The sequence below is a fragment of the Hypanus sabinus genome, chromosome 29 (genome assembly GCF_030144855.1).
Source record: "Hypanus sabinus isolate sHypSab1 chromosome 29, sHypSab1.hap1, whole genome shotgun sequence".
Lineage (NCBI taxonomy): Eukaryota > Metazoa > Chordata > Chondrichthyes > Myliobatiformes > Dasyatidae > Hypanus > Hypanus sabinus.
The window spans coordinates 26846745-26873309 of NC_082734.1; the positions used below are offsets into that span (position 1 = coordinate 26846745).

At 46.6% G+C, this 26565-nt stretch overlaps 1 protein-coding gene across 2 annotated transcripts in view; it reads left to right on the plus strand.

The window, feature by feature from the left end:
* The first annotated feature begins 891 nt into the window (after positions 1 to 891).
* Positions 892 to 26565, plus strand: part of LOC132383153 (neurotrophin-4-like) — a 62159-nt gene continuing 36485 nt past the window's right edge. The window contains exons 1-2 of one of the 2 annotated variants that reach the window (XM_059954005.1): positions 892 to 1207; positions 1963 to 2160. The gene's annotated coding sequence lies outside the window, so the exon portion shown is untranslated. The remainder of the gene's footprint in view (positions 1208 to 1962; positions 2161 to 26565) is intronic. The other variant, XM_059954006.1, reaches the window with a different exon arrangement.

A 26565-nucleotide genomic window follows, 5' to 3' on the forward strand; every position in this document is an offset into this window, starting at 1 on the left:
ATGGACATTACAGTGCAGAAACTCAGTGTAGTTACCTGGGGCTTTATTGGCAGTTGCTGCAGTCATAGAGGGGGCCAGTGGAGGCAGGAAGTGAGCATATGTGGTTTGACTGAACAGACAATCCTGGCTTGGGACATTACAAGTGAACAGATATCGGTACAACCAGGCTGTTGAAGTTGGTGAGGTGGGTACTGACAGTCTGAGCAGAAGAGTGTCACAGGTATGGGTACAGGTGATCTGTATGGGGTTGTTACAGGTATGGTGAGTTGAGTACAGGTGATCTGTATGGGGTTGTTACAGGTATGGTGAGTTGGGTGCAGGTGATCTGTGCAGGGGTGGACGTTATAGTGCAGAAATTCAGTGTTGGGTACATGGGGTGGTGTTACCTGCCCGGTGTGGCAGGGGCAGGGGCATTCTTTGATCGCTCATTACCCGCTTCGCTGTCTCCCCGATCGGTTTTTGTGCGATTGCCACAAACGCGTTCATTCGCCTCATTTCCACTGAGTGGACAGGACTCGGTTCAGTCATCCGAAAGAAGGCCGGAGGGAGAAGTAATCACGGGGGGTGGGGGGGGGGATCTCCAATCTGAAGTATCCGTACTGTCCAATCTGTTGGAGCCTTACCGGCCCATCACACTGGTGTGTGGTCGCTTTAATCTCCCGGGACAGGGCTCCCTTCGCGTTTCCCCCGATCCTGGGAATAACCAAACCAATGGAATGTAGTCATCTTTTCCCCGGTATCAGAAGGGGCGGATTTGTGACACGTCATCGGCAAATAACAACTCGCTCTTCGGTTCCCACAAGTTCTCTTTTGCAAGGAAACGCTCCGCTTGTGTGTGTGTGAGTGTGTGGTTGTCCCCCCCCCCCACCCCCATCCCGTTTCCAAGTTTTTTTTTAGGTTTTTATTTCTTAATTCTGGAAAGAAGTCTGTGTAGAACTCGATGATTTTTCTGGGGTGTTAAACATGCATTGGAGTTCAGGCTTGGAGGCTTTGGTTCAAGACAGGACAACTCCGAGCAACGCAAGGGATGGCAGTGAGGCGACCGCTCACCTGGAGTATTTCATCCCACGGGGCTGACGGGGAAACGGGGGCGACTCTCACCGGAGACTCGGGGCTCCGGGACTTCCGACACTCCGCTGTGTGTGTGAAGCTTCCCCCAGGGCCGGCCTGAAAACAAAGCAGCACCCCCTCCGCCCTGCCCCTGACGGTAAGAATCAATTAATAGTTTTACTTAACATTAATAAACGGAGCTGAATTGGCGTGTGCAGCTCTGTGTGTTGTTAGACTGCAATCTGATAGACCACGTTAATAAGTGATGAGTGCATTAATTTAATTGCATTCCTTTATATTAAAAAAAACAGACCCAGGATGGTTACAGAAGACATCAATACCTTCACCAACTGAGACTTGTTAAATATATGAGGGATATTATCGCCATTAATAATATATTTTCCCTGTCGAATGTCACAAAGAAAAAGAAACATTTCTCAGATGGACATTTTACAAACTCGCTCCTCTCTGCCTCCCCGCCAACATCTCGTTCAAATAAAATGAATTATCTCATTTTTGTCAACATTCTCTCCAGAGGAGACAAGAAGTTTTTAAAAAGAACTTTAGTGAGTTACTAGCCCCCGCGATTTAATTGTTGGTTGGATCCAAATCCTTTGCAGCCTCGATTTTTTAAAAAAGTTTGTTGACATCGATGGATTTTTCAGTAACTATTTTAAGTTAGTGGGAGATTTCTCTTCTGCGTTGAGTTTTTAAACATTACTTGATGCCCCTGTGTGCTTTAGGAGGTCCTGCGTGATTCTGATCTCTGTAAGAACCCACTGAGTGTAAAGATTATATAGGAAATTTGAGCCGTCCTGTCATTTTTTTTCCCCCGTTTTGGGTCCCTGCCCCAGTTCAAACTTCCACCTATGTGGGAACACCTCACAACATGATCCCGTCCCTTTTCGCCAGAATCTGGTCGCAGTAAACATGTCGTGAAGTCGGAGGGCTCACCATCCCGAGGAGAATCGCTTCCTATCCACAGCTACCGGCGATGTGGAGGGAAACGTAACTTCTGAGAGGAGGCGGACTAACCTCAGCTCGGTCAACAGGACATCAAACACCCGGGGTCTTGCAGGGCACGTTGATGCAGTTTGTCAAAGCTAAGAGGTTAGAAGGCTTTACCTACTTTGAGCTGATTAATTTAAACTGTAAATTCGCGTGTCTGGGAGTCGCTAGCGTGAAGAATTCCCCGCAGGGTCCGTTTGTAACGATTTGTGTTTAATAGGTTGATCTTTGATCCAAATCCTCGAAGTTAAAATGTTTTTTTGTTGTCCACAGATTACTGTTTACAAGTTGTTCCGGGAATTGTGTTTTAGGGAATCAATTTGCTCGGCAATTATTTTAGGGCTTGAGGTTCACGCGTGGGCAAACTTTTTGTCCTTTATTGTGAGTTGTGCCTCCGGCGTTCAGCACCCCTTCACTGAGGGTCCGTGGTAAAACGTGTCCTCCCCCCCCCCCCCGAAGCTTAAGCTGGAGTATGCGGATCGGAAGCACTTCCCTGCGAAGGTTCGGGTTGTGGGGGGACTTAGAGCGGGCAGGGGGGGCGCCGGCCTGCGCAGATTCGGCCGCGCTCGCATCGTGCTCTCCGCCGAGACCGCGGCAGGTAGTCCATCTGACCTGCGGGGAGAACCGCTCTGGGGATCCGAGGTTACCCTCACTCTTCAGTCCTACGCGAATCCAAATTCAAAGCCTGCACCCTTTTGTAAACGTGCAAAGGAACAGTTTGTATTTATATAGTGGCCTTCGCCGTCTTACATTCAACCACAGTCTTGCATAAAAAATGTCGCAGGAACAGCATAACGACCAGAGGCAGGTGTGAGGTTGAGGGGTCCGGAACTCCGCCACTCCTCGCTGTTTGTGGGATCTTTGGGTGCTGCTCACCTCCTTATAGAGACGGTCCTCCTGCTGCCCCCCCCTCCCATTCAAGTTGCCTCTGTATCCAACCTAATCCCAGCAGCACCTCTGACCGACCACAATCGGGGTTCCCACCGCCGTGGTCCGTGGTCGAGACCTTCTGCGCTGTTTATTGCTGGCGGTGTTAGTTTTAAGCCTGTGTTTACGGTTCAGTGTCGGTGACCCGACAGTGCCAACTGTTTCTCTGACCCGTCACACTTCAAGGGGCTGGGAGTTCGGTCTGAGTCCCAGCCGGCTTCGTGTCACTCCCATAAGAGAGACGGGCCCACTCTAATCCAAATTATTAACCTCCACCAATACCCTCCGTCCACCTTCCCGAGCTGCTGTCCCAGTTACAACCTCTCCCCCCCCCCCCACCCCCACTATCGTCCCACGTCCCTTTGCTGGACCTGTTTTCCGGTGAGCTTTTGTGGAGCACCTCTTGTAGAGTCTAAACCAGCCCCCCACCCGGCCATACCTGTGTGTACTCTGTCTCCTACACTGTCCCAAGGTAGCCACGGTAAACATCCCTCCACTCAGGGCGGACGGTTGCGCTTTCCAAGGCATTCCTTCCGCTGGGACCTTCAAACGGTTCACCCCTCCTCTCGGCTTCAATTATCCCCTTTGTCTTTTCATCACCCCCCCCCCCCAATTACACACCTCCTTATAGAGACGGTCCTCCTGCTGCCCCCCCCCCTCCCATTCAAGTTGCCTCTGTATCCAACCTAATCCCATTTAGCAACAAGTCTGCGTGTTGTGAGAGCCTCAGCCTCCACCATCCCCTCAGGTTTCAGCCACTCTCTGGGAGAAGATATCTCCTAGATCTCTGCTATGGGGAGAGATTTCCTGCCGCCTTGGTCTTTCACCCTTCCCCCCCCTTCCCTTCCCCCCCTTCCTCTGCACCTTAAAGCCTATCCCACATGACTGTTCCTAGTCCTGGAGAAGGATCTTCAACCGGAAGCATCAACTGTGCTTCTCTCTCCCCAGATGCTGTCTGACCGTCCATGCTTTTGGTCCTGTTGGCCATTTGCACGCTGTGTGTTGGAGATGGTGGGAAAGGCGTACCTGATTTACGTTTTCACAGGGTGTGAGAGCAAAGAGTCTGAGCTCCTGTGCCTGGTGGAAGGTCACAGAGTCCATAAGTAGAAAGATTTTTTGGAGATGTGCTCACTTGTTCTGTGGAACAAAGCGCCAGCCGTTCTGACACAGACAGACACAGGTGACTGCTCGGTTCACCTCGTCTGTGTGAAGACTGTGAGTCACAATCTCCTCTTGCGCTTTTCTTATTAAGCGTGTGGAGTAAGAAACTGGACTGGGGGGGGGGGGGAGTAAGTGAAAAGGAGGCTATTCGGCCCTTGTCCTGCCCCACCATACAGTAAGATCCAGGCTGAGCTTTGACCTCAGCGCCACTGCCCTGCTCCCATCCGCTTAGGTTCCTCAATTCCCTAAATATCTATAAACATGTTGCTCGCTGTCTGGTATATTCTCAGTGACACTTTTTTTCCATTTACATTCCATGTGCCACCTCCTCACCCATTCACTAAACCCGGCATCTTTAAGCCAACCTGAATCCTTTATGCATCCCAGGTATCATTAATCAAACCCAGACACATTGCTCTCGATTGTGAATAGTGAACCCACCTTCCCAGTCGCTTGTACTCACATTAACTCATCCTCGATTCCTGACAGTACCTTACCCAAATCCCACATTCAATGTGGCATCTCTGTGTTTAGTAACTTTCTCCTTTGTCGGTACACTTTAAGGTAGGCTTCTGCACATCCAGATAGCCTCCAAGTACTGCTCACTAACAGATCATTAACCTTACCGATTTGTCAAGCAATTTTTCCCTTTTGTATTGTCTCTGCCCAGTCCTATGGTTATTTCCTGACTGCCTCATCACCACTTTCTCTTGATTATTGCGTTTTGCTTGCTGCTGATATCAGGTAGTATTTCGGTAGTCCCGACTTTCACACTCACTCATTTTCCTAGATGCTGCACTCATATTTGCCACCTTCCCAGAGGTGGCAATCATTATGGAGATTTGAAAGGTGACCTCTGTCTCCATCAAACTCCTGGAACACAGGTCATCGGACGGTGCGAGTCTGTAGGCCATCAGTCCAGTGACAATTTCTTTCAGCTCCTCATTTATTCCAAGCTGTCTGTCTTCTTCCATAAAGACAGACATTAAATATTTGTTTAATTTCTGTGCCATTTTCTTATTCTACAATGTAATAAACTGATTAGAAAGGATTGCTGATATAAAAGTCAACCTGGACACATTGGAGGCTGTGATAGAACAAAGGGCCCCATGGAAAGTCCTGGCAATTCTGAACAATGTTTCTCACCCTCTGCATGATACCTCGGCTGAACAGAGGAGCACTTTTAGTAATAGACTAAGACAACTTTGCTGTTCCAAAGAGCGTTATATGAGGTCATTCTTACCCTCGGCCATTAATTCTATAATGAGTCAACCTATAGCCGGGGAAGTGATGACCCCCTCCTGTTAGACTGTTTGAAGTAACATTTTTTATTCTTTCTTACTTCTAACATTTATATCTGTGACACTGTAATTTCCTTTGGGACCAATAAAGTATTTATCTAATTTCTTCCATTTTGCTCTGTAATCTTTTCCTATTTATAAATCATAGGAGGGAGCTTTCATTGTTTGAACTTTGTTTCTGAGTACTTTGCCCTCGTGTTACGTTCACACCTTCCTGATCGGGATTTGGTGTTCAAAGTCCTGTTTCTTTTTGAAACTGGCTTATTATTTTCATGTGTACTATGATGCGATGAGAATTTTTCTGTTTATGCACCATCCAGGCAAATCATTCCATCCAAAAGTACAAAGAAAACAATGCAGAATATCATGTAGTAACTACAGAATAAGTTCAGTGCAGGTAGACAAATTAAGTTGAGTGATTTAAACGGGAAACACAAACTCAGGAGATTCTGCAGATGCTGGAAATCCAGAGCAACACACACAAAGCACAAAGTGCCGGAGGAACTCAGCAGGGCAGGCAGGGCTGAGCTGAACTCTGCCTGGCCTGCTGAGTTCCACCAGCAGCTTGTGTGTGTTGCTTGGATTTCCAGCATCTGCAAATTTTCTGTTGTTTGCAGAGTGCGCGCACTCAAAATGCTGGGGGAACACAGTTGGTCAGGTAGCATCTACGGAGGGGGATAAATAGTCGACATTTCGGGCCAAGACCCCTTATCGGAATGAGGATCAGAAAGATGCGATTTCACATTTGGCAAAGAGTTTTTGATTAATTAGGCCAAAGGGCACTCTGAGCCATAACAGTACCACATACAGTAAACGCAAGCTGTTGTCGTTGTGGACCAGACAGTGGTACAGAGGTTGAATTTTTCCATCCTTTCCCGAGGTGTTCCACAATCCCGAGACCAACCCCGAAGGAACAAGAGTGTGGTGGGTGGCAGAGCCAGGGTCACAGGGAGATACAGCGCTAAGGTGGCAAGCGAGGAAAGGAAGGGACTAATGTACTGCCACAGAGTGAGGCAGCACGAAACAGGCCCTTCAGCCCACAGAATCCATGCTGTTGACCATCTGTTTACACTGATCCCCTTTTATTTTCTTCACGTTCCCATTAATACTCCCCCACTAAATTCTAACACACACACACACACACACACACACACAGTGCTGGAGGAACTCAGAAGATCGAGCAGCAGGTATGGAGAGGAAATAACAGTCGATGCTCTGAGGAAGGTTCTCAGCCCAAAATGTCAACTGTTTCTTCCGCTCCATAGATGCTGCCTGAGTTCTTCCAGCATTTTGTGCGGGTTTGTGTGTTGGCGTGTGGTTAAGGCTTTGGCCTAATGATCTGAAGGTCGCTAGTTCGAACCTCAGCTAAGGCAGTGTGTGATATCCTTGAGCAAGGCACTTAACCACACACACATTGCTCTGCAACGACCCTGCCAAGGGGAGACTTGCAGCATGGGCAACTGCTGGTCTCCCATACAACCCTGCCCAGGCCCGCGCCCTAGAAACCTTCCAAGGCACAAATCCATGGTCTCTCGAGACTACCAGATGCCCATTGTACATTTTAGTGTAAACGAGCATTAATGGCCAGTTTGGATTGTGCCTCAGGGGTCTGTTTTCTAACTCTGTCTCTGATACACTTCTCTGCTACTCTCCCAAAGTGTGGGATAAAAATACCTCCTCCTTCATGTACCTCGCCAAAGGCAATGCTTCTGCCACTTCTATTAACAGCAAACCAAGGCTGCTGTTCTGCCAGGGGGGATGTTGCAGTCAAACCCAATTCAATCCTCTCTCCTTTGTATGTACCCTGTACAATAGGTGTCATTGGATACTGATTAACAATATCATCTGACTGATTAGCAGAGGTAAAGTGAGTTTAGTCTGGAGCAGAATTTAACCATTTCACTGCCTCATTACTGTACGGCTCTGGAGTGTGGGCCCCGGGATTTGTGGCTGGATTTGAACTGTGAATCTGTTCATCAATGTAACACCACTAAGTTGGAAGGCGGCATGATGCCTGTGGTGAAAACCTGACATTGGCAGTGCCATCTCTCTCGTGACCAAGCTCTCGTCTTCCCTTCAGGTGCCCACGGGGCCATGTCCCAACTTTAAGGCCAGTTAAGGACATCCTGCCGGCCTCCACTCTCCCTGCCCATAATACTTGTTTGTAAAGAGTCGCACCACACAGGAATGGGCCTTCTGGCTCAGTGTCCACACCGCCCACTGACCACCCAGAGTGACATGACCCAGGAACAGGCCTTCTGGCCCAGTGTCCACTTGCCACTAACTTCCCATCTACACTCCCCTACACCAATCTCATTTTATTGCCCCCTCAGATTCTACCCCTCCCCCCTACATACTAGGGACAACCAACAACTGTACATCACCTTGTTGGCCTGGGATCTGGACCGCATCACTCAGAGGAAGCCTGTGCACACTCTGCACAGATACGGACGGAGGTCAAGATCGAACCTGGGCCGACGGGTGCTTCGAGACAAGTGGCCGCACCAGCTTTGCCGCCGACAGCCCCTCGTTAAAATCTGTGCATTGGTGGGATCTTGCCGTGCACTCAACTGGGCTGCGTCTGGGAAACACCGAGTCGTCCTTTCGTTCAGAACCACTTCTCCCAAATGCTAGTCGGCACCGTGGCCGAGGGAGAAGGGATTTATTGTGCAGGAGCTTTGGAATGTTACAGCAGTGCGCCAGAACTCTCCGAGAACACCTGCCAGAGTCTGGTGGGAACCCAGCAGACAGCCACATCAAACGCTGAGTCTCTCTTGCACAGTGTTTGTAGAACATTGCTTTTTTTTTCAAACTTTGTGGCTTCATTAATGAGGTAACCACAATAATAAGTTCCATTAGTTTGCTCTACGCAAGAGGGTAATTAATCACAAAGGAACTGTGCTTGTGCTTCTCTTGTGCAGAGCTTTGGCCATATTATAGTACATTAGAAAGGATTTATACCTGGGAGTGTGACCATGCAGATTTATTGCAGTGGTAGAGCTTAGCTATGAAAACATTTTGTATTATCTGGACACTTGGAGTATTGAAGATGGGATTTTGATCTCAAGCCGGTCTTTTTAAGGATTTACAGGCTGGATATGGAGAAATCTTTTCCTCTCAAATCCGTTCGGCAAACTCTTCAGGTTAGACAAAGTTGTGGAATCAGGAAGTGTTTTGCACTGTGACAGAAATCAAGAACTTGCTCCACAGAAAGTCCGCAGAGGTTTACTCCAGTGTCAGATTAAAAGGTAAATTCACCAGGGCCTAATTTAAGACCATTAAGATGTATTGTTTGACTTCCAGCCTAATGCAAAGGCAGCGTGTGTGGCCGGGCTCTTGTGTGGAACTAAGGTGTTGAGAGAGAACAGACGTTCTTTACCTGAACGTCTGGGCAGGCTCCATTAGCCTGGATGTTCTTTGTCTGAATGTCTGCACTCAAGTCAAGTGCCTGGACAGTAACCAGGGATTGCACTGGTGCACTGGGGAGAGCCACTGGTTTATAAATCCATCAACCCGGGCTTGATCTTTGGGTGCTGTCTGCGTGGAGTTTGCACGCTCTCCAAGTAACGGTGCAGGTTTCCCTCCGGTGCTCCGGTTTTCTCCTAAGTCTGAAGGACATGTGGCATTGATGGGTTAATTGGCTGCTGTGAATTGAAGTAAGGGGTGTGTGTGTGTGTGTGTGTGTGTGTGTGTGTGTGTGTGTGTGTTAGAATTTAGTTTGGGAGTATTAATGGGAACGTGAAGAAAATAAAAGGGGATCAGTGTAAACAGATGGTCAACAGCATGGATTCTGTGGGCTGAAGGGCCTGTGTCGTGCAGTCTCACTCTGTGGCAGTACATTAGTCCCTTCCTTTCCTCGCTTGCCACCTTAGCGCTGTATCTCCCTGTGACCCTGACTCTGCTACCCACCACACTCTTGTTCCTTTGGGGTTGGTCTCGGGATTGTGGAACACCTCGGGAAAGAATGGAAAAATTCAACCTCTGTACCACTGTCTGGTCCACAACGACAACAGCTTGCGTTTACTGTATGTGGTACTGTTATGGCTCAGAGTGCCCTTTGGCCCAATTAATCAAAAACTCTTTGCCAAATGTGAAATCGCATCTTTCTGATCCTCATCCCGATAAGGGGTCTTGGCCCAAAATGTCGACTATTTATCCCCCTCCGTAGATGCTACCTGACCAGCTGTGTTCCTCCAGCATTTTGAGTGTGTTGCTCTGGATTTCCAGCATCTGCAGAATCTCTTGTGTTTAGCAGTTTTCCTAAACAGCCGCAGGAGCATTAAGGGTATTGACAGTCGTACAGATGTTAGGACAGATGGTATAGGAGCTTTGTTCCAGGAAGTATGGTAAAGATTGAAAGTGAAAGACTGAGGCAGGGGCTCCCAGACCTGGGGCGTTTGGTATCTGAAGGCATCAATGAGAAATGGGAGATTGCAAGGACCAACACTGGAAGATCTCACAGAGATCTTAGCTGATTCTGGAACAGGCTACAACACGAGCCAGTTGGGGTGCAAGGGGGCGGTGGCAGTGGTAAGGAGAGGGCATGCAAAATAGTAAAATTATAAATTATTTAAAACTGAGAGTGAGAAGTTGGAATCAGTCGGAAACAATGATGATCCCCATGGCGTCCCGACTGATGTTCAAGGAGTGGCCTTTTGTTTCCCTGTTACTAGATGCAGTTGAGAATTATTCTCCCTCTATATTTGCCACCGACTGCCCTGCTCATTTCAGTAGGTGATTAGAATTCCAAACCAGTGAGTCTGGAGTCACATATCTACTTATTTCTATGAAGAACATAGTGGGCCAGCTGCATTTTATGACAATCGGTCTTTAATGGTTACCATCAGTGATTTTTATTCCAGATGTGGGTCATTATTTGAATCGGAATTCCCTAGCTGCTGTGGTGGGATTTGAACTCTTGGCCCCTAGATCAACACAGCTCTGGCATCTGGTTAGGCCTGGTAATTGAACCAGTTTACTATTGTACCCAGGATGAAGTACTGAGGAAATGCCTGCACCACTCATCGGGGATGGGAATCGTCGTGGGGAGTGTCAAAACATTAATGAAATTAGAAGTGAATTTAATGTAAGTTTTCATCATCGTCCTCTCTATTAGGAACATAGAACAGTGCAGGACAATATTGTGCTAACCTTGTAACCTACTCTAAGATCAATGTAGCCCTTCCCTCCTTTCCTATCATCCATGTGCCTATCTAAGAGTTTCTTATCCCTAAAGTATCTGTCTCTGTACCTCCTCTGGCAGCATGTTCCATGCTCCTACCACTCTCTGATCAGAGGTAAAAAATCTTACCCCCCATACGTTCCTCCAAATACCTGAAAATTGCTGCTGTATCTCCCTGTGACCCTGACTCTGCTGCTGAGAGATGATTCCAACCCACCACACTCTTGTTCCCTCAGATCTCAAGGTTGTGGAACAGCTCGGGAAAGGATGGAGCAATTCAAGCTCTGCGTTACTGTTTGGTCCACCACAACAGCATTTGACGTTAGAGATTTGTGCCCTGGGAAAAAAAGGTCTCTGACTGTCCATTCTTTTGATGACTAAACCTGTTGTATACCTTATACATCTTGTATTAAGTACATGTAGTGAGTACAACTATGTTGTCACAGAAATCTCTCCCTTCTGTGGACTCTCTCCACACTTCTCAGTAAAGTAGCCACAGAGAAAGATTACACCCACTGCAGAGTTCTCTCTTCTTCCCTCTTCCATTGGGCAGAAGTTACAAAAACCTGAAATGTGAAAATCCTTCAGACTTCTACCCTGCTGTTATACGACTATCGAAAGGCTCCCTTGCACGATAAGATGGGCGTTTGACCTCACGATTGTTCTGATCTTGCACTTTATTGTTTAGCTGCACTGCACTTTCACAGTATGTTTACACTTTATTCTGCATTTTTATCCTTTTACCTTAATCTAGCTCTTTACACTGTGCAATGTGTTTTGATCCATGTAAACGGTATGCAAGACGAGCTTTTCACTGTGCTTGGCACAGATAACAATGATAAGCCAATGCCAATAATCAAAATGCTGGGACAGGTTCCAAGTTTGCTTGGACTCCTAGAAGGGGACCCAGAACAACTGGACCCCAATGAGCCAGGCAGTGAAGCACAGGGAGTAGAAATTCTGCCCTGACTTCATCTGCCTGTGTGAAATTTGCTTGTGTTTCCACCGGTATTGACCCCATTCCCAAAGTGGGGTAAGTACATAGGACCTGCATGAATGTCGTGAATGTTAGAATCTGGGGCTGATGGTAGTGAAGGGAGAACTAATGGGGAATAAGAGTTCTCTGTCTGTATTCCCACTGACATTAATCCAGCTCCCTCACACCACCCCTCAGTATTCCCTCTCCCCCAGCACCAGGTCACTGACTGTATCCCCACTGACATTAATCTAGATCCCTCACACCATCCCTTGGTGACATCTCTCCCCCAGCACCAGGTTGCTGTCTGTATCCCTTCTAGCATTAAACCAGCTCCCTCATACCAACCCTTAGTGACTCCTCTACCCCAGTGCCCTGTGTCACTGACTGCACTAATCCAACTCCCTCACATAATCCCTCAGAACTCCATTTCCCCCATTGCCCAGCATCACTGACTGTATCTCCACTGACATTAATCTAGCTCCCCCACACTATCTCTCAGTACCTCATCTCCCCCAGCACCCTGTGTCACAGACTGTATCCCCACTGATGTTAATCCAACTCCCTCACACCATCCCTCAGTACTCCATCTCCCCAACTCCGTGTCTCACTGACTGTATCTCCATTGGCCTGGTGAATGCTTTCAATGATGGCATGACACTAGTGTTGTTTATTGAGTGTTCTGCTGGCTTCAAGAAGCGTTTAGTCTCAATGTGACCATAAGACTATAAGTTATAGGAGCAGAAGTAGGCCATTCAGCCCATCGAGTTTGCGCCACTATTCAATCATGGACTGATCCAATTCTTCCCGTCATCCTCACTCCCCTGCCTTCTCCCCATACTCTTTGATGCCCCGGCTAATCAAGACCCTATCTATCTCTGCCTTAATTACAGCCAATGACTTGGCCTCCACAGCCACTCGTGGCAACAAATTCCACAGATTTACCACCCTCCAACTAAAGTAATTTCTCTGCTTCTCAGTTCTAAAAGGATGGCCTTCAATCCTGAAGTCATGCCCTCTTGTCCTAGGGTCCCCTGCCGTGGGAAATAACTTTGCCATATCTAATCTGTTCAGACCTTTTAACATTCGGAATGTTTCTATGAGATCCCCCCCTCATTCTCCTGAACTCCAGGGATTACAGCCCAAAAGCCGCCAGACATTCCTCATATGGTAATCCTTTCATTTCTGGAATTGTTCTTGTGAATCTTCTCTGAACTCTCTCCAATGTCAGTACATCCTTTCTAAAATAAGGAGACCAAAACTGCACACATTACTCCCAAGTGTGGTCTCACAAGAGCCTCGACATCACATCCCTGCTCTTATATTCTATATCTCTAGAAATGAATGCCAACATTGCATTCACCTTCTTCACAACAGACTCAACCTGGAGGTTAACCTTTAGGGTATCTTGCACAAGGACTTCCACGTCCTTTTGTACCTCTGCATTTTGAATTCTCTCACCATCTAAATAATTGTCTGCTTGTTTATTTCTTCCACCAAAGTGCATGACCATACATTTTCCAACATTGTATTTCATTTGCCACTTCTTTGCCCATTCCCCTAAACTATCTAAGACTCTCTGCAGACTCTCTGTTTCCTTAACATTACCCGCTCCTCCACCTATCTTTGTATCATTGGTAAATTTAGCCACAAATCCATTAATACCATAGTCCAAATCATTGATATACACTGTAAAAAGCAGCAGTCCCAACCCCAACCCCAATGGAACTCTACTAATAACTGGCAGCCAGCCAGAATAGGATCTCTTTATTCCCAATCTCTGTTTTTTGCCAACCAGCCAATGCTCCACCTATCCTAGTAACTCCCCTGTAATTTCATAGGTTCTTACCTTGCAAAGCAGCCTCATGTGCGGCACCTTGTCAAAGGCCTTCTGAAAATCCAAGTACACCACGTCTACTGTATCTCCTTTGTCTACCCTGCTTATAACTTCCTCAAAGAATTGCAGTAGGTTTGGCAGGCAAGATTTTCCTTTCAGGAAACCATGCTGGCTTTGGCCTAGCTCATCATGTGCCTCCAGGTACTCAGTAATCTCATCCCTAATGATCAATTCCAACATCTTCCCAGCCACTGATGTCAGGCTAACAGGTCTATAGTTTCCTTTCTGCTGCCTCCCACCCTTCTTAAATAGCGGAGTAACATTTGCAGTTTTCCAGTCATCCGGTACAATGCCAGAATCTATCGATTCTTGAACGATCATCGTTAATGCCTCCGCAATCTCTCCAGCTACTTCCTTTAGAACCCAAGAGCCCATTCCATCAGGTCCAGGAGATTTATCCACCCTCAGACCATTAAGCTTCCTGAGCACCTTCTCAGTCATCATTTTCACTGCCCACTTCCCCGACACTGTCCAGTATACTGCAGAGGTTTATGAAATAATGCAAGGCAAAGCTGGAGTAGGCAGCCATTATCATTTCCCCAGGTTGAAATGTCTAATACCATAGGGCATCTATTAAAGGTGAGAGGGTTCCATTAGGCATAGGTGCAGAATCGTGGCTAACCCACTTCCCTCGCAACCCCATTCTCCAGCCTTCTTCCCGTAACCTTTCACGTCCTGACTAATCAAGAACCTAGCAACTTTTGCCTTAAATTCACCCAATGACCTGGCTTTCAGAGCCACCTGTTGCAATGAATTCCACAGATTCGCTGCTCACTGGCTAAAGAAATTCATTCTCATCACTGTTCTAAATGGATGTCCCTCTATTCTGAAGCTGTACCCTCTAGTCCTAGACTCCCCCACCATAGCAAGCACCCTCTCCACAATCCTCTATGTAGACCTTTGAACATACAATGTTTGAATAAGATCACTCCCCCACTGTTTTTCTAAATTTCAGCGAGTAAAGGCTCAGAGCCATTAATTGCTCCTGATACAGTAAGCCTTTCATTTCCAGAATCACTCTCGTGAACCTCCTCTGAACTCTCTCACATGTCAGCACATCCGTTCTTAAATAAGGAGCCCAAAACTGCTCATAAAACTCCAAGTGAGGCTTCACCAGTTCCTTATAAAACCTCAGTATTACATCCTTGATTTTATATTATAGTTCTTTTGAAATAAATGCTAACGTTGCATTTGCCTTCCTCACCAATGACTCAACCTGAAAATTAAACTTCAAGGAATTTTCTCCACATTTAGAAAATAGTCTACGCTTTTATTTCTTCTACCAAAGTGCATGACCACACGCTTCCTGACACTGTATTCCATCTGCCACTTCTTCGCCCATTCTCCTAATCTGTCTAATCCGTCTGTAGTCTCCCTGCTTCCTCAACACTTCCTGCCCCCCCCCCCACCAATCTGTGTATCATACACAAACAAAGCCATCAATTTTGTCATCCAAATCATTGGCATATAACATAAAATGACAACACAGACTCCTGCGGAACACCAGTCACCAGCAGCCAATCAGAAAAGGCTCCCTTTACTCCTACTCTTTGCCTTCTGCCAATCAGCCATTGCTTAATCATGCTCATATATTTCCCGTAATACCCTGGGCTCTTGATAAGGAGCTTCGTGTGAGGCACCTTATCAAAAACCTTCTGAAAATCCACGTAAACAACATCCACCGATTCTCCTTTGTCTATCATGCTTGTTATTTCCTCAAAGAATTCCAATAGCTTTGTCGGGCAAGATTTCCCTTAAGGAAACCATGCTGACTATGGCCTATTTTATCATGTACCTCCAAGTACCCTGAAACCATATCCTTAATAACCAACTCCAGTACCTTCCCAACCACTGAAGTCAGTCTAACTGGCCTTTAATTTCCTTTCCTCTGCCTCTATCCCTTCTCGAAGAATGGAACGGCATCCAATCCTCCAGAACCATGCCAGAATCTATTGATTACAGAAAATTCATTATTAATGCTTCCACAATCTTCAGTCACCTCTTTCAGAACCTCGAGGTGCAAACCATTTGGTCCAGGTCTAACTGTAGACCTTTCAGTTTCCCAAGCACCTTCTTCTTAGTAATAGCAACTATACTTAACTCAGCACCCTAACAGTCTTGAAATTTCTGGCATTCTTCTACTGTCTTCCACAGTGAAGACTGACACATACGACTTATTAAATTTCTTTTACCCCTTGACTACCTCTACAGTGTAATTTCCAGCGGTTCGGTATCTATCCCCAACTCTCTTTTACTCTGTGAATCTGATAAAATCTTTTATTATCCATTTTGGTATTATTGGCTAGCTTATCTTTTATCTTACTCCTCACATCTCCTTTCAAATTACCCCCTCTCTCTTTAAATGAATGCCCTCTGGTATTGGACATTTCAACCCTGGGGAAGAGATACTGTCTCAAGTTTGTCCAGCCTCTCATCATAGCACACGCACTCTAAACCAGGCAACATGCTGGTAAACCTCTTCTGCACGCTCTCCAAATGATCGACATCCCTCCTATAATGGGGTGACCAGAAAATTTATGTCAGTACTCCAAATGTGGCATAACTGTAGTTTTATAAAGCTGTAACATAACTTCCTGACTTTTGAAAACTTTTAAATAAAAGCAAGCATGCTATGTGATTTATTAACCACTGTATCAACCTGTGAAGCCGCTCTCAGATAGCAGTGAACTTGAACCCCAAGATCCCTCTGCTCATCAACACTGTTAAGGGTCTTGCCCTTAATAGTGTACTGTCTCCTTGCAATTACTTTACCAAGTTGCAACACTTCACATTCGGCCAGGTTAAACTCCATCCGTCACTTCTCTGCCCATATCTGCAACTGATCTATATTCCACTGTATTCTTTGTCAGTCTTCTACAATGTCCAAGGTAATCTTCCTATTACCTGCAAACCTATTAACCCACCCACCTACATTTTCATCCAGGTTACATTATGAACAGCTGAGTCCCAGCACAAATGCCTACGGAACACCACGAATCACAGATCTCCAGCTAGAATAAGTCTCTTTGACCACTACCACCTGTCTTCTATGGACCAGCTAGGTCTGAATCCAAACAGCCAATTCACCATGGATTTCCAAATGCTCATAAATCCTACCCCTCAGAATTCTCTGCAGTAACTTCCCTACCACTGACTTGAGACTGACTGGATGGAAGTTTCCAGGATTATCCCTCATTCCCTTCTTGAATAATGGGACATTAGCTACTCGCCGGTCCTCCAGGACCTTTCTGGTGACTAAAGAGGACACGAAGATATTGATCATTCTCTCACCTCTCTCAATAATTGGGGTTCTATCCCATCAATCCCTGGTGACATCCACATTCATTCTCTTGAAGAGTCCCAACACAACTTCCTCCCTTGTCTCAAACTGCCCTAGCATACCAATACACTCAGCACTGATCTCCCTATCCTCCACATCCTTCTTCTTGGTAAATACTGATGTAAAGTACTCAATAAGGGCCTTGCCCACATCCTCCACCTCTATGCAAATGCTTCCCCCTTTAACTTTGGGTGGTCCTACCCTCTCTGTTATCCTCTTGCTCTCGATGTATGTACAGAATGCCTTGGGATTCTCTATAATGTGATTTGCCAAGGATATTTCATGGCCTATCCTGGCTTTCCTAATTCCATTGCTGAGCTTTTCCCTGGGTTTTTTTTTACACAATCCTCAAGGGCTCTGCTTGATTCTAGCTTCCTGAGCTTTGCATACTCTCCCTTTTCCTTCTTGACTAAATTCATCACCTCTCGCCACATCCCAGGTTCTCTTACTTCGCCATCCTATTCTTTCCTTCCTTCCTTCTATTGGGTGATGTCCAAGGGTAAAAAAACATAATCTGGAATAACACACACAAAATGCTGGAGGAACTCAGCAGGTCAGACATTAAAGAGTTGATACTTTGGGCCAAGCCCCTCCATTTCTGGCCAGTCCCGTTGAAGAGCCTCGGCCTAAGATGCCACCTCTTTGGTCCGGTCCATTAGATAAATGCTGAGATCCTCCAGCATTTTGTGTGCTGCTCTTGTTTTCCAGCATCTGCAGAACCTCTTGTGTTTAGGGGTGTAATCTGGCAGGAATGAGGTACAAAGGGGGAAAGAGGAAAGTATGGCTTTGATCTCTGGAAGCTTCCTGGTTGTGAAGCTAGTAGGAAGTGTTGGTGAACTCAGTGCAGGCATTACTGAGAGAATGTGCCCTTGAGGGGTATTTGCAGGGCCTCAGAGTGGGTATACGGGATGGACCAGATTGTTCGATCGAGGGCCCACCTCGGAGTGCTGTCCAAAATGGCCTCTGCCTGCCAACGTCAAACTGTGACAATAGACCATTTGGCCCCTCGAGTCTGCACCGCCATTCTGAGATCATGGCTGATCATTCACTATCAATACCCAGTCCCTGCCTTGTCCCCATATCCCTTGATTCCCCTATCCATAAGATACCTATCTAGCTCCTTCTTGAAAGCATCCAGAGAATTGGCCTCCACCGTCTTCCGAGGCAGTGCATTCCAGACCCCCACAACTCTCTGGGAGAAGAAGCTCTTCCTCAACTCCGTTTTAAATAACTGACCTCTTATTCTCAATCCATGCCCTCTGGTTCTGGACTCTCCCAACATCTGGAACATATTTCCTGCCTCAATCCTATCAAATCCTTTAATTATCTTAAACGTTTCAATCAGATTCCCTCTCAATCTCCTCAATTCCAGTGTGTACAAGCCCAATCTCTCCAATCTCTCTGCGTAAGACTGTGATTGGCCAGTCCTGATGCAATCACCCTCAGTATTCCTTAACCCAGAGAGACCCATTCCTGTTGGCAGGTTTAGTGGTGGTTCAGCACCATGCTCCAAACAGCTAAGTTTTAACTGAGCAGGTAAGTAGAAGTTGTCCGCTGTACCGGTGAATCACGAATGGTCAACAGAAGAGTCAGAGGTGGGGGTTAAGGGGGCGAATTTTATTCTGCACGGTGAGCTGTTGAGATCTGGTGAAAGGCTGTCGGAGAAAAATAATCCGGCAAGAACCTTCAAAGAGGGATTTGACCAATACCAGGAAGTGGTTTAGCGTGCGTGACGTTCTGAGGAGATAAAATGGTCTCTGCATTCACCACCGCCACTGTCTGTACGGAGTTAGTACAATCCCCCCGTGACTGCGTGGGTTTCTTTCAGGTGCTCCAGTTTCCTCCCACAGTCTGAAGACGTACCAGTTGGAAGGTTAATTGGTCATTGTACAATGTCCCTTGATTAGGCTAGGGTTAAATGGGGGGATTGCTGGGCAGCATGGCTTGAAGGGCCGGAGGGGCCTATTACAGGTTGAAGTGTAAAACCTCTTAGTTTTTGCTGGTGTAAACAAATTCACACACAGGTACCTTGCATGCTTGATCCTTGATCACAAGGGACTGCCTTACAAGTTATAACCTGTCAACACCTCCCAGTGTGGACTGGCCAACTGACAAAAAACAGAGAGTTAAGATTCAGAAGGCCTTTTGACGATGGCTGCCAATGACTAATGGAGTTCCGCAGGGGTCCCCGTTGGGACCATAACCTTTCATATTATATGCTAATGATCTGGATGCCAGAATTGATGGCTTTGTGGTCAAATTTGTGGATAATACGAAGATAGTTGAGGGAGCAGGTAGTGTTGAGGAAGCAGGGAGCCTGCAGAAGGTCTTGGACAAAGAAATGGCAGATGAAATAGAATATAGGGAAATGTATGGTCATTTTTTAAATTCATTGACGGGATGTGGGTGTTGCCAGCATTTATTGCCCATCTCCAGTTGCCATTGAGAAGCTGATGATGATCTGCCTTCTCGAACCGCTTCAGTCCCTGAAATGTAGGTACACCCACAGTATTGTTAGGGAGGGAATTCCATGATTTTGACAATGAATGTTTCCAAGTCCGGATGGTGAGTGACTTGGATGGGATTTCCAAGTGGTGGTGTTCCCAGGTGTCTGCTGTTCTTGTCCTTCTAGATGGTAGTGGTTGTGGGTCTGGAAGTTGCTGCCTTGGGAACTTTGATGTGTTATTGCGTGCATCTAGTAGCTAGTACACACTGGTGCAACTATTCTTCAATGGTGGAATGATTGGATGCTTGTGGAAGGGGTACCAATCAAGTTGGCTGCCTTGCACTTTGATGGAAGGAATAAAAGTTTAGACTATTTTGAAATGGGGAGACAATTCACAAATGGCAAGTGTAGAAAGATTTCTGGTTCAAGATTCATTTAGCATTCATTACTAGACTATTAAAAGCAAGGATGAAATGCTGAGTCTTTGTGGAGCATTCATCAGACTCTATTTGGAGTATTGAGAGCAGTTTTCAAAGTTCAAAGTAAATTTATTATCGCTTGCATCTCTAGAGTTCCCTGTTGAGGTAACTGTTACCCCTGGCCAGGAGCAGATGTCGACAGGTGGTGCCCAACCTTCACAGAGTGTTTCAACCCTTAACCACCACACTCTCAGTCGGTGGGTCAGCAGTGGTGGCCAAGTCAGGAGGGAGGATGAAAATTTGGCTGAGTGCTGCCTCACTCCCCTCATCACTGAACTGAACTCACTTTCAAGGACTCTTGATATTTAATGCTTATCTATTTATTATTATTTTTTATTTTATCTCAACTCAAGCTGGTAGAACTTGAGGTACAAGCTTAGCCAAGCATGCTTACTTCTCAATTGTGAGGAACTTTTGGACTTTTCTAGTGGTGTTTAGTATTGTGGCTTTCTGAAGATTTACATAGATATTACTCTGAAGTCCTAATTGTTTAATGCTATTGTGTGGTGTATTTGGGATGATACCATCTGTAGATATTACTATTGGGACAAATATATACCTTGTTCAGATTCCAAAGTCTTTCAATTTCCTCTTTATTATTGTTATTATTATTTCTTCTTTTTGTATTTGTACAGTCTGTTGTTTTTTTTTTGCACATTGGTTGTTGTCTGCCCTGTTGGGGTGCAGATCTTCATTGATTCTGTTGTGTTTCTTGTATTTACTCTGAATGCCCACAAGAAAATGAGTCTCAGAGTTGTATATGGTGACATATATATACTTTGGAGCAGGGGAGAGCAGTTGAGCTGGAAGCATTAAGTATCAAGAACATGTGATGAAGAGTCCTTGAAAGTGAGTTCAGTTCAGTGGGAACAGTTCAGTGATGAGGCGAGTGAAGTTAAGTGAAGTTATCCCCCTGGTTCAGGAGCCTGATGGTGGAGGGGTATTAACTATTCCTGTACCTGGTGGTGTGGGTCATGAAGTTCCTGTACCTTCTTACTAATGGCAGCAGTGAGAAGAAAGCATCGCCTGGATAGTGGGGGTCCTTGTTGATGGATGCTTCTTTCTTGTGACAGCTCAACAGTGGGGAGGTCTTTGCCCATAATGGACTGGACCTTATTCATTACTTATTGTAGACTTTTCCATGCAAGGGCATTGGTGTTTCCATACCAGGTTGTGATTCAACCAGTCAATATACTCTCCAGCGCACACCAACAGTATAGAAGTTAGTCAAAACTTTAGAGGACATGCTGAATCTTCACAAACTTCTAAGAAAGTAAAGGTATTGACGTGCTTTCTTTGCAATGTGTGATGGACCCAGAACAGTTCCTCGGAAATGTTAACACCCAAGAATTTAAAGTTGCTGATCCTCTCCACCTCTGATCCTCTGATGAGGACTGGTTCATGGACATCTGATTTCCTTCTCCTGATGTCAATAATCAACTCCTTGGTCTTGCTGACATTGAGTAAGAGGTTGTTATTGTGGCACCACGCAGTCAGATTTTCAACCTCCCTCCTGTATGCTGATTCATCACCACCCTTGATTCAGCCTACGCCAGTGGTGTCGTCAGCAACCTTAAATGTGGCTTCGGGGCTGTGCTTAGCCACACAGTCATAAGCGTAAAGCGAGTAGAGCGGGGGGCTAAGCACACAGCCTTGTGGTGCAACTGTGCTAATGGAGATTGTGGAGGAGATGTTGTTGCCAATCTGACTGTGATCTGCAAGTGAGGAAATTGAGGACCTAATTGCACGAGGAGGTATTGAAGCCTCGGATTTGGAATGTTGATTAGTTTTGAAGGGATGAAGGTATTGAATGCTGAGCTGTAGTCGATAAAGAGCATCCTGATGTATGCACCTTCGCTGTCTAGATCTTCCAGGATTGAGCAAAGAGCCAATGAAATGACATCTGCTGTTTACCTGTGGTGGCGGTGGGAAAATTGGAATGGATCCAGGTCACTCCTCAGGCAAGAGTTTTGGGCCCCATATCTAGGGAAAGATGTACTGACCCTGGAGAGCGAACAGATGAGATTTATAAGTATGATCCCAGGAATGAAAGGCCTTATGTCGGAAGATGTCTCTGGGCCTGAATTGATGGAGTTCAGAAGAATGAGGGGAGATCTCATTACAACATAGCCGATATTGATATGGCTGGATAGAGAGAATGTGAAAAGGATATCTCCATTAGCGGGAGAGTCTACGATCTGCAGTCCAGGGGCACAGCCTCAGAACAAAAGGGTCTTCCCTTTAGAACAGAGAAGAGGAGGAATTTCTTCAGCCAGAGGATGTTGAATTTGTGGAATTCATTGCCACAGAGGCCTGTGGAGGGCAAGTCATTGGGTGTATTTATGGCATAGGTTTCTTGATTAGTAAAGGGGTTAAGGGTCATGGGGAGAAGGCAGGAGAATAATAATCAGCCATGATTGAATGGCTGACCAGACTTGATGGGCTGAATGGCCTAATTCTGCTTCTATGTCTTCTGGACTAAAGGGCAGAATCTCCTGTTTGACAGAGGCAGTTGCCTGGGCAAGCTTTGTCCTTGGCGTTTGTATTCTGGGAAGTGCCTCACAGCATTGAACACTGTAATGAGCTCCACACACCACACACAACAGGTGGAGAACCGAGGGAGATTCTGGGGCCGTGCCCTGGAGACCTGCCAGTGAGGTCAAACGTTAAGCAGCGCCACAGAGGAGGAGTGGCAGGGAGACCCAAGGAGTGAATTCCAGAGGCTGCCACTCGGGTGGACAAAGGCACGGTCTGTGATGATGGAGTAGGTTGGAACACTAGTGGGAGGCTGGAGGAGTTAGAGCAGACAAGGGTAATTGAGGGGACTGTGGGAACTCCTCCCGATGACAACCTGGTTTCCAGGGACACAGGGTGGCGCAGCAGGGAGAGCCACTTCTCCAGGTTCAACCTTGACTCCTACCACTGTTTGTGTGGAGTTTGCATGCCCCCCTGTGACCGTGTGTGCCTTTCACCCAGCTGCTCCCACATCCCAAAGGTGTGCGGGTTTGGAGGGTCAGATGGCCGCTATAGATTGCCCGGATGTGTGGCTGAGGGGGTACAATCTAAGGCCAATCGATGGAAACATGGGGAGAATAGAAGAACAGGATTAACATGGGGGCCAAAGTATTGATCAGCATGAACTTGATGGGCTGAAGGGCCTGCCCCTCTTTCTCTCTCTGGTGATTTAGCAGGATCCAGACTCTCAGTCAAGAATCTTGGAGCGAGAGAATTTGACCAACCAGAGATTCCTGGGAGGGACTGGGGTCCTGAAATGAAAACTGACCTGCTGGGAGTGCCTGCAAATCAAGGTTAGAAGGAGGAGCTGCCTTTGATTAGTACCCAGAGTCTGGACAGATGCTTTCCCCTTTTATCTGCCCGTTTTGTTGTTGCTGCTGCATGTATTTCTTTCCTCTGAAGTTGTTCAGCACAAGGAGAGGGTTAGCTGATGGATCAAATCAGTACACTGGGGTTGAGAGCAGCTGTAAACTTTCCAGCTCCCTGCTATCAGATCTCGGGGTTCTCGTTCGGTGTGAAGCGGGGGGTATCCACGGGCACCCACCTGGTTTGTGCGGCGTGCTGAGATTGTGAGGCCTTTGCGGGGGACAGAGACGGCGTGTGCCCGAGTGCAGCGGACAACAGCGGATCTGCTTTGTGGACAGTAAGGTCACCCGGTGGGGGGGGGGGGTGTGGGGGACGGTTTACCTGGGCTACTGCGCCCACCCCCCCATATGGCAAGGGTAGGGTTAGTCTGGTCTGTGATGCCTCCAGTGGTGGATCAGCCCACTGAACATCCTTAACACTAGGGGCAAAGGAAAATAGGGGCAAGTACTGGCCACTCTGCCTTAGCCGCCTACACCGCTGTTGGTACGTGGGTGGGGGAATCCATCGGTGAGAACGGGAATTGAATTGACTTCATTTCTTACGTCCTTCACGTACATAAGGAGTAAAAATCTTTGCGTTATGTATCCATCTGAATTTGTAACGTGCATATTATAGTAATTTGTAATAAATACTAGGTACAGAAAGATATACAACAGGACAGTCAATATAGCTGAGAAATACAATCGTGTCAGTCTGATGGCCTGGTGGAAGAAGCTGTCCCGGAGCTTATTAGTCCTGGCTTTAATGCTGCGGTATTACTTCCCAGAAATAGCAGCTGGAACCGTTTGTGGTTGGGGTGACTCGGGTCCCCAGTGATATTTCAGGCCCTTTTTATGCACCTGTCAGTGTAAGTGTCCTGAGTAGTGGGAAGTTCACATCTACAGATGTGCTGGGCTGTCCGTGCCCCTCTCTGCAAGAGTCCTGCGATTGAGGGAAGTACAGTTCCCATACCAGGCAGTGAAACAGCCAGTCAGGATGCTCTCAATTGTGCCGCTGTAGAAAGTTCTTAGGGTTTGTGGACTCACGCCAAACTTCCTCAGCTGTCTGAGGTGGAAGAGGCGCTGTTGTGTTTTTATTGCCACAGACCAGCTGAGATCCTTGGTGATGTTTATACTGAGGAGCTTAAAGCTGTTCACCCTCTCAAACCCAGATCCATTAATGGCAATAGGGGTGAGCCCATCTCTGTTCCCCTGTAGTCCACAACCAGCTTCTTTGTTTTTGCAACATTGAGGGAGAGGTTGTTTTGTTTAAACCACTGTGTCAGGGTGATGATTTCTTCTCTGTCAGCTGCCTCGTTATTATTTAAGATAAGGCCAATCGATGTCATATCATCTGCAAAGGAGGTGGAAATCACAGCCTCACTCACTGATCTGCTCCCAGCCTCACCTCCTCCATGTGGACCTCAGTTCCCCAATCTCTCTCCACTGCAGATACTCCACGGGGTATCTGCTAACCTCTGAGGGAGAATCCTGCCACCTCATGTCCAAATAACCAGGCATCTCATCTCCCTCTTCTTAGCGAGGGGCAGCTTTAAACATCCAAGATGGAAGGTGAAAGCCAGTTAAAGATGGTTTCATGTTAGAAATTGATTAACGTAAAACTCCAACAACCTGGCATTCAGTTCTTTGGGAATCTTGATGTGTCAGTGTGTCTCACTCTGGAAGATGAGCTGGGAGCAGGGTGTGCAGTCAGATCAAGGGTTGAGGTCCGGAGCACAAGGGGTTATGAATTTGGGAAGGTTTGTAATCGGAACTGGGATTGGAAATATTGTACATTTTTCCCCTTTTCTCTCATCAGGATCATTTGAAAATTCATTATATCACTGTACAACCTGTAAAAACAGAGAAACAAACGCGTGTTTGAGTATTAATAGGGATAACCTCCTCATGTCTGGAAAGTCTGCTTGTCTGGCACCACTACAGTCTCGTGGATGGTGGATTATAGGAGGTCTTTTAAAGGCAGAGGAGCAGATTGAGGCCATTTGGCCCATTGAATCTGTTCTGCCATTCCATCATGGCTGATTTATTATCCCTCTCAACCCCATTTTACCCTGCCTTCTCCCTGTAACCTTTGACATCCTTACTAATCAAGAACCTATCAACCTCCATTTTAAATATACTCAATGACTGCTTTAAGTAACTCGCTGGCTAAATGAATTCCTCCTCATCTCGGTTCTAAGGGGACATGCGTCTGTTCTGAGGTTGTGAGTCGTCCTGTACTCGGCCAGTGGCTGGACCAGCACAGGAGACACTGCATTTTTGAAACACCTTTTCTAAAGGTCCCAAGCACTTTGCCACCAGGTAAAAACTTGTCGGATCACAGTCAGTGTTGTCGTGAAGGAAATGTATCCAATATGTGCGAGGCCAGCTCCCAGAGATCAGATTCACGTGTCGTGGGTAACAGAGAAGAACAGGCACCAGTACTTAAGGAGTCTCTTCCCTCTGATCCTGGGTCGTCAGCTCCTCACATTGTCACTCAGCCTATCACGCTCCATGGTAAAGGGCTTCAGAAAGCTGACACTCCCCTTGGCCAACTCCACATCTACTGGAGGAGTGCATAAGCCAATAATACCATAAGAAATAGGGCTAGAACTAGGCGGTCTGCTCCACTATTCCAGCATGGCTGATTCCAAGCCCATTCTCCTGCCTTCTCCCCATAACCTTTGACACCCTGACTAATCAAGAATCTCTCAATCTCCACCTTAAGTATGCTCAATGACTTGGCCACCACAATGAATTCCACCGATTCACCGCTCTCTGGCTAAAGAAATTCCTCCTCATCTCTCTTCTAAAGGGATGTCCTTGTATAACGAGTCTGTATCCTCTGGTCTTAGACTCCCCGCTATAGGAAATATCCTCTCCACGTCCACCTTATCGAGGCCTTTTAATATTTGATGAGGTTTCAACGAGATTCCCCCACAATCTTATAAACTCCAGTGAGTACAGGTCCAGAGCCATCAAGAGCTCCTCATACGTTAACTCTTTCATTCCTGGGATTGTTTTTGTGAACCTCTTCAACGCCAGAATACCCTTTCCTAGATAAGGGGTCCAAAACTGCTCTCAGTTGCTGTCAATGCAGCGATCTGACACAGAACCATGATGATGAGCAGAAGACTCATTATTTTGGAAATGTGGATTGTAGGATAAACACAGCACTACCATGGACTAGGTGGGCCGAAGGGCCCGTTTCTGTGCTGTAGTGTTCAATGACCATCTGAAGCCACTTAGCAGACCTAAGCCTTGGCATGAGTGCATGTGTTTGCTGGGAATGAAGGAAACCAAGGCCAGAGAATTAACACTTACTCCAGTCCCACTGGACTGAACAGGGGTCCGGCATTTCCATCGTTGTCCAAGTTGGAGTTCGTCACCACTTCTGACTGCCCTCGCTGAGCCGTTTCAGGTGGTAATTCAGAATCAG